Raw genomic sequence first — 8,030 nt, 5'->3', positions numbered from 1 at the left:
CATTTCATACGATGCTTCCTTTCCACCTGGATTTGTGACTAAATGCTGTCCAATGAGATATAAATAGCAGATTGCCTAAAGCAGACAGACTCAGTTGAGAAAGGTACGCAATATCATTCCAACATTCATATATTCTTTTTCTTCTTGAAATTCTGGTGTTTTCATGTTATTTTTAACATTTTTATTTATTTCTGAGAGACAGAGGAGAGCATGAGCAGGGGAGAGGCAGAGAAAGAGGAAGACACTGAATCCAAAACAGGCTCAGGCTACAAGTTGTCAGGACAGAGCCCATCGTGGGCCTTGAATCCATGAACTGGGAGATCATGACCTGAGCCAAAATCAGACTGAGCCACTCTGGCACCCCTGGTGTTTTCATATTGAAGCATAAAGTAAACATAGAAGGAAAAGTTTGTAGAAAAGAAAAGTAGAAGAGGTGGGATTATGAAATAATGAATTTGTCAAACTATCTCTCAATATTCTACCTTAGAATCCTTTTATGTGATTGAATAAATCTTTCATTTTAGTCCCTGTTGCTTTGAACTTTCTGCTATATTCAGAAAATCTAGGGTAAAATTCACATGGATATTGACATAGTTATTTATGTACATATCTTTTCCTTGTCCTAAAAACTCTTTGAAAATAAGAGAAATGGCATACATGTAATAAAGTTTATAGAAAGTTGCCTCTAGTGGTTGCCTAGAGATGGCAGGTAGGAAATGAAAGGTAATAGGGAATGACTGCCAATGTATGTGGGATTTCTTTTTGGTGTGATGAAAAATATTCTCGTATTAGACTGTGGTGATGGTTACATAATTCTGTAAATACTAAAAAATATTTGAATGATGTACTTTAAATGTGTGAATTGTATAATATTTGAATTACACATCAATAAATCTATTTTTAAAAAATAGAAAAAATCTTACACAAAAGTGCAAAAGTAGACATTGACCAACAGCGTAAATAGAATACATGATCCCCCTTTGTATTAGAAGTATAGAATTATAGGGGCGCCTGGGTGGCTTAGTCGGTTAAGCGTCCGACTTTCACTTAGGTCATGATCTTGCGGTTCGTGGGTTCGAGCCCCGCGTTGGGCTCTGTGCTGACTGCCAGCTCAGAGCCTGGAGCCTGCTTCAGTCTGTGACTCCCTCTCTCTCTGACCCTCCCCTGCTCACGCTGTCTCTCTCTCTCCTAGAAACAAATAAAGCATTAAAAAAAAAAACAACTTTATAAGAAGTATAGAATTATAGTTTGGAAAGAGGATTTATCATATCTTAAATTTTAATCAATATCTTCTATAAATGTCTGTGTAAAAGAACTAAATGCGCAATTTCAATTAAAAATAAGTAAATTCAGCTTTTCTGGTTCATATTTAAGTTCCTGTGATACTATCAGTGTTTTAAAATATTTATTAATTATATATTAATGATGTTATATAATAAATTAAATATTAATTAACATTAATAATGTTATTAATTAAACAAATTGGGGTTATGAGACTCTTGAGTCTCTCAAATAATGCACTTGGAACACAGAAAAACAATTTACCATTAGGTATTGGTCCTTATGTCCTATGAGGGATGATTTGGAAATTATTTTATATAACTACCATAATAGGTAAAATAATTTCTGTCTTCATATTTTTTATTGATATGTTAAAAAATGTTTTCATCTTTTTTTCTCCCCTTTTGCTTTGTCTCTTATTCTATTTCTTTTAGTTTTCTTCTCCTTTCCCTGAAGATTCTTGAAATTCTTCTCAACATGGAGCATAAGATAGTCCCTAAGAATTGCCAGGATTTGGTACTAGGAAGGAGTATATGAGTCATCCCTGGTTTAGGAGGATTACTTCACTGACAGGTGTTAAGAAGAATGGTTAGAAGGAGAAAGTAGATGCATACATTTTATAAGAAATGATATAGGTTCAAGGTGACGAGTTGGCCTAAAATGCTGACAATGCTAATGGAAAAGAAGAAACGAAACATTAAAACAGGTAAATTATAAATATCTGGATGGGTATGTATACAAGGGATTGTAGTGATATCATGAGTTTGTATGATGAGAAATGGATGGTATAACTTTGAACCCAAAAAGGAAGAGAGAATTTAGAATGTTGACAAGCCTATAACCTGATGACGAAATACACTGATATTAAATACGGCCACACACAGAATTTCCATGAAAATAGAAAAACCTTTCTGTCAAACCTGTATGAAGTACTTGAATTTTCTTACTTATGGAGGAAAAGGAAGGAATGGGAATTTTGTGCTTAAAGTAGAAATTTCTGACTATGAGACACCATGAATGCGTCAATTAACATAGTTTTTATAACATAGTGTGAATGAGGATAAGGTAGTAGGTCAGTTCCAGTATAATACGCTGTACTCTTAATATTACATGAATGCATCCAGTAGTCACCAAGTAGAGTAAGAATGGATGTCTTTGTCTGAATGTAAAATGTCACTATAACTGGGGAAGAATTAAGTATATGTTCTATTTACTACAAGTAAGTTCTCAGAATTTCAGGAAGAGAACTATCTCTTCTAGTAAAAAATGATCAGTTATAGTAAAGTTATTTCTAGATTTTAGAAGTAAAAATTAAATTCTGTATTTTTCTCACGAGTTGTCAGAGGTTATTGTATTGATCAATTTAGGAAACATGATTTTAGAACACATGTACTGAGATATTAAAGTCAAACAACCCAATTCAAGACCTTCTGTCCCCTAGGACAATTTTCTGACCTGATTCCTTATTTCATGAGCATGGTAGTTTCTGATACATATATCCACTCAAGTGTTCACAAATTACCACAGAAAAATAATTTGTTATTATATCTTTCTTTACACATTTGGTGTCAGAATGCATTTTATATAACAAGTAGTCAAGGTAAGAAGTTGTATCTATGAGAATAAAAACTGAAGTAACAACTTAAGTTTTTTAGAATTTGCAAGCATATTTTCTGTAACTTTATAGCATTTGTAATGAGGTTGTGCTTTAAAAATAATAAGAGAAAATTTGAGTTCTGACTTAGTTTTTGGACTTGTGTTTTAATGCCTAAATTTCTGAAAGCATATGACGATTCTCAAAGTTATCCTTTTTCTACCTACTGCTAGAAATTTCCTGCCTTCTGATTTCAGCACCTCTTCAATGGTGTTTAGGGCCATTAGTGATACATCAAAGTTGTTTTTTTTTTTCAATAACAGAAAGTTTAAACTACTACAGAACATTTGCACATCCAGCCCTATGAAAACCTATGATCTCATGATCTTTGATCTGTGCCTACGTGGTCAAATTCATAAATGTGCTTTCATTACCAACTTTGAGTCTCATCAGGAAGCAACAAAAACAAAAATAAATGATTTAATCTTAATTAGAATGACAACCTCTGTGAAAAAGATTATAAGGCAGGTATTAATTTTTTTAGTAAATATATATAGATGTTCCCATTTAGTCTTTCTGACAGTGTAGTTAAAAATCAGTTACTTGTTAATATTTTAAAAATCTAGCAAAAATTAATGACCTAACAGACTACAATAGCATCTACAACAAACTAGCTACATCTTGGCAAATGTTTGCGTTTGATCTCATTTTTGGTTCAAAATAATTGGAGATCATGCAAATGTATATTCATTAATTTATATAGATCACACACACAAAACATGTTTATTTTATTAGATTGTATTTATTTAAAGCACTATGGAGTTACTTTTCATACGAAATAATTCAGGACTAGAAAAAGTGCAGAGTTTCAGTAAAGAATTTAGCTTATTATTTAACATTATGAAGGAGAATTTTAAAAGGAAAAGAAAAACTGTTTGGAAGCTAATACAGGCTTCATCCCATCTGGAAAGGTTGTTTTTAATGTTACTTTGGATGCCTCTATTTTTTATCATCTTTCTATTTCTCTGTTACCACTTACCAAACAATTTTATAACTGCACTCTTTTTTAGTCACTCTCTGGAAGACATTACAACAGAGGATCTAGTCATTCTTACGTGTTGCTCCTTGATATGCCAGTGTATACTGGAGAAAAACATGGGTTGGGGTTGAATCGCAGCTTGACCACTCAATAATTGTGTTGAAATTATCCAATCTCTTTGAGTCTGAGATATCTTCAACTTAAAAGTGGAATTATAATATATAAATCATAGTATTGGGGAGAATTAACTGCTACATTATTGTATAATAAACAGTGTTGTGTTTCACACATAAAGTATCAGTAAATGATTTAGTAATAATGCTCTGACAGTGGAGACCTCTGAAGATGTATTTCAGTGAGAGTTATGGACAAAAATGGTATTTGGCCATTAAATAAAGAGTATGAAATCTAAGTGTGAAGACTGGATGAGAATAGGTAAGTCCAAATTATGTATATTTTCTTCAAAGTAAAGAGAAAAGGACATAGATAAGAAAGTAGATAAATATATAAATAATGCTCAGTGCATGAAATCAAGCAATTCATAGCGTATATCTGTAATGTCTAATATGAGGGTATTGAGCATCTGAAATGTGACTGGTCCAAAATGAAATGTGTTATAAGTATAAAATGCACACTGGAGTTTGAAGGAACTTAATATAAGAAAAATTAAAAAGACATAAAATCTTCCCATAATAATTTGTGTACTAATAACAATGAAATGCTAAGAGATATTTGGAGATTTGTGTTAAATGAAATGTGTTATTAAAATTATCTTATCTTAAGTGTAGTTACAGGAGAATTTCAAATTACATGTGTGGTTCACATTTTATTTCTACTAGACAGAGCTAGTTTAGGGAAAGAGGTTGGCATGGGAATGACTCTACCTTAATAACCTAAGTTTTAGGGAAAATATTGGTGGGTGTATCCTTATTCTTACTGGTATTTGGAGAGGTTCTCAAAGTGGGTGGTGTTGGGTTGTACATAAGAAGAAGAATACATTTTCTCTGGATAGTAAAAACAGTAAGAAAGACGTTGGTTACCTACTAGTTATCAGGAAAAAATTATAAAACTATAAGATGACCCAGTTGGACCTAGAGTTAGACACAGAGTATAAGTAAAAAAAAGGAATGACTTCTCAATTTCATAGCCAGATAATATTTCAACTGAAATGGGCTAACTCAAGAAACACCTGGTTTTACAGGTTTTCTGAACAAGACTTACATCATTAATCTGGACAATAAAAATTTGCTGACAGCCACTTAGTTTTAAACATAACACAATTGTTAATATTGTACAAATGTTGACATGGAAAGCAGCAGGAGAGAACATTTTGCAAAACATGTTTCTTTTTCCAGTGAGCTAAATAATATCACAAAATTCTTAATTATTCTCCATTTTAGATGTAAAACTCAAAATTCCCTTTCTTAACATTTTATTAAACATTTACATCTTTAATTTTGTTCTTTAACTTATACTTTAAAACACAATCAAAAAGTGTAAATTCTGGGAACATCAACTTAGCAACACTAGGCAACAGAAAAGTCTGCATGTCAAAACATCTAAGAGGTTTAGAAAAACTGTAACAAGAACAAGACCTGCCATCTCTGGCTAAAAGGCTTGGAAAAGAAAATCCCAGGACAAACTTAGTAGGGACACCTATACCCCAAAGCAGTGGGAAGTTCAATCTGCCCATGCAGTCACGATTGTGGGAATCCACTTGAGTGAGCTGACCAGCCCCCTACCCAATACATGCTGGCAGCACCCAATCTCTTAAAAGCAGCACTGGCAAGCTTGATGTTTCCAAGCCCTTCATTTAGTCATAGAAGGCAAACCAGCTCCAGGTTCCCCAGATCTGTAACTCAGGACCACAGAGCAACTCAGACCCCGGTGCTTCTAGCCCTCTACCCAGAGATCCAGGCCACTTTCCTTTTCTCTGGCACACAATATAGATGTAATGGGAAACCCATCAGCACTGAGCCAGAGATCAGGACACAAGAAATTTAATATATCCCACTTGACACCTAATGATAACTGGGTGGCTTAAGAAAGCTTTCCACTTCCATGTGTAGTACCAGTGGGGATCTAGCAGGTGCTTACTCAGAACCAGAAAAATGAAGCAAACAAAACACATTGTAAGGCCTCAGAAAAGTAAATGGTCATTGGACTACAGCCCATAAAATTAGACTAGGAAAAATGTTTAGGATATAATAAAAAATCACTGGTCATGTCAAGAACCAAGAAAATTGTAACTTTTGTGAGAAAAAACAAATGACATCAATACTGAGATGAATCAAATATTGGAACAATCTGACAAAGATTTTTAAACAGCAGCCATAAAATCATTTCAAGGGTAATTACAAATTCCTTTGAAACAAATGAAAAAAAAAAAAGAGCCTCAGCAAAGAAATAAAAGTTATAAAGAAACTAACTAGAAATTATAGAACTGAAAAATACCGTAACTGGAATTAAAAAAAAAAAACTTGTTGGAAAGGCTCAAATAGTAAAGTAGAGATGACAGAAGTTAGAATCAATAAGGTGACACATCAATAGAATTTCCTCAATCTGAACAGACAGAAATAGACTTTTAAAAATGAATAGGGCCTATAGACCTATGGGAAACAAAAGATCTAACATTTGCATCATTAGTATTCCATGGGGGAGGAGAAATAATGCAGAACTAAAATAGTATTTGGTGAAATAATGATTGATCTCAAATTTGGAAAAAAACATAAATCAAAACATGAAACTGAGCAAAAGCCAAATAGCATAAGCCCAAAGAAATCTATGCTAGGACACATCATAAACTACTGAAACCTAAAGATAAAGAAAGGATATTAAAGGGAACTAGAGAAAATTATGACTTCCTTATAAGGAAAGATGAATTGCAATGACAATAGCTTTCTCATTTGAAGTAGGGAGTGGCACAACACTTTTTGAGTGCTCAAAGAACTGTCAATCATCAATTCCATATCTATTGAAACTACCGTCCATAAATGAACAGGGAAAAATACATTCTCAGTCCAAGGAAAAGAAAGAATTTGTCATTAGCAGACCCATCCTTAAAAAACGGCTAAAGGAATTTTTCTAAAAGAAATGAAATGGCAACGGAAGAAATGCTGACAACCCAGAAAGGAAGGTAGAAAAAATAAGTGGGTAGAAATAGGGCTGATTGTAATAGTCTACTTTTTTTCCTATGATCTTTATGAGTCATACTTTACTCTTAAAGCAAAAATTATAACTTGTCTTTTGGTTTCTCAATATAAATACAGGAAAAATGAGATAATTACATTAAAAAAATGAAGAAGGTAAAAGGCCCTAAATAGAACTAATGTTTGAATACTTGGGTCAATATTGTACAATTCCCATAACAAGATGTGATAAGTTACATATGCATTCTGTTATACCTGGAGCATCTGCTAAGAAAATAATACAAAGTAATTTATTTTAAAAATGTATAAATGAAACAAGAAGGAATTCTTTAAAAATCTATGTAACATAGGAAGACAAGAAAAGAGAAATAGAGGAATAACAATAAAAACAGAGAGAAAAAATCAGAAAACATATAAACATAACAGTTACAAATATAATTCCTAACATATCAATAATTTTCTTAAATATATCCTATAAATGCAGCAAATGAAAAAATAGAAAATGACAGAGTTTATTTTAAAAACTATGCAACCAGCCATGTTTGGAAAAGAAACACTTTCAACATGACATGGGAGGGTTGGAAGTAAAAGGAAAGATTAAGATATTTCATGCTAACATTACTTAAAAAGTAAAAGGCAAGAATGGTTATTTTAATATCAGGTAAAGATATTTATCTTGTTTTGTTTCTTCAAGACAAAGAAAATTAGTAGGAAAAAATTATGGATATTACATAATAATAAAAGGACTGGTCTACCAAAAAGTACCACTGCTAATATTCATACTTGAAGCAATAGCACTTGAAAAATACATGAACTGATAAAGCCAAAAGAGAAATCAATACATTCACAATTATAGGTGAGGTTTTTAACATCCACTTTCTTTTTTTTTTTTTCTTTTTTTTTTTAAATGGTTTATTTATGTCTAGGAGAGAGAGAGAGAGAGAGAGACAGTGCGAGCAGGGGACGG

Source organism: Crocuta crocuta, unplaced genomic scaffold (assembly GCF_008692635.1).
Source record: "Crocuta crocuta isolate KB4526 unplaced genomic scaffold, BGI_CrCroc_1.0 scaffold26, whole genome shotgun sequence".
NCBI lineage: Eukaryota > Metazoa > Chordata > Mammalia > Carnivora > Hyaenidae > Crocuta > Crocuta crocuta.
Note: the sequence above shows the minus strand (reverse complement) of the source record.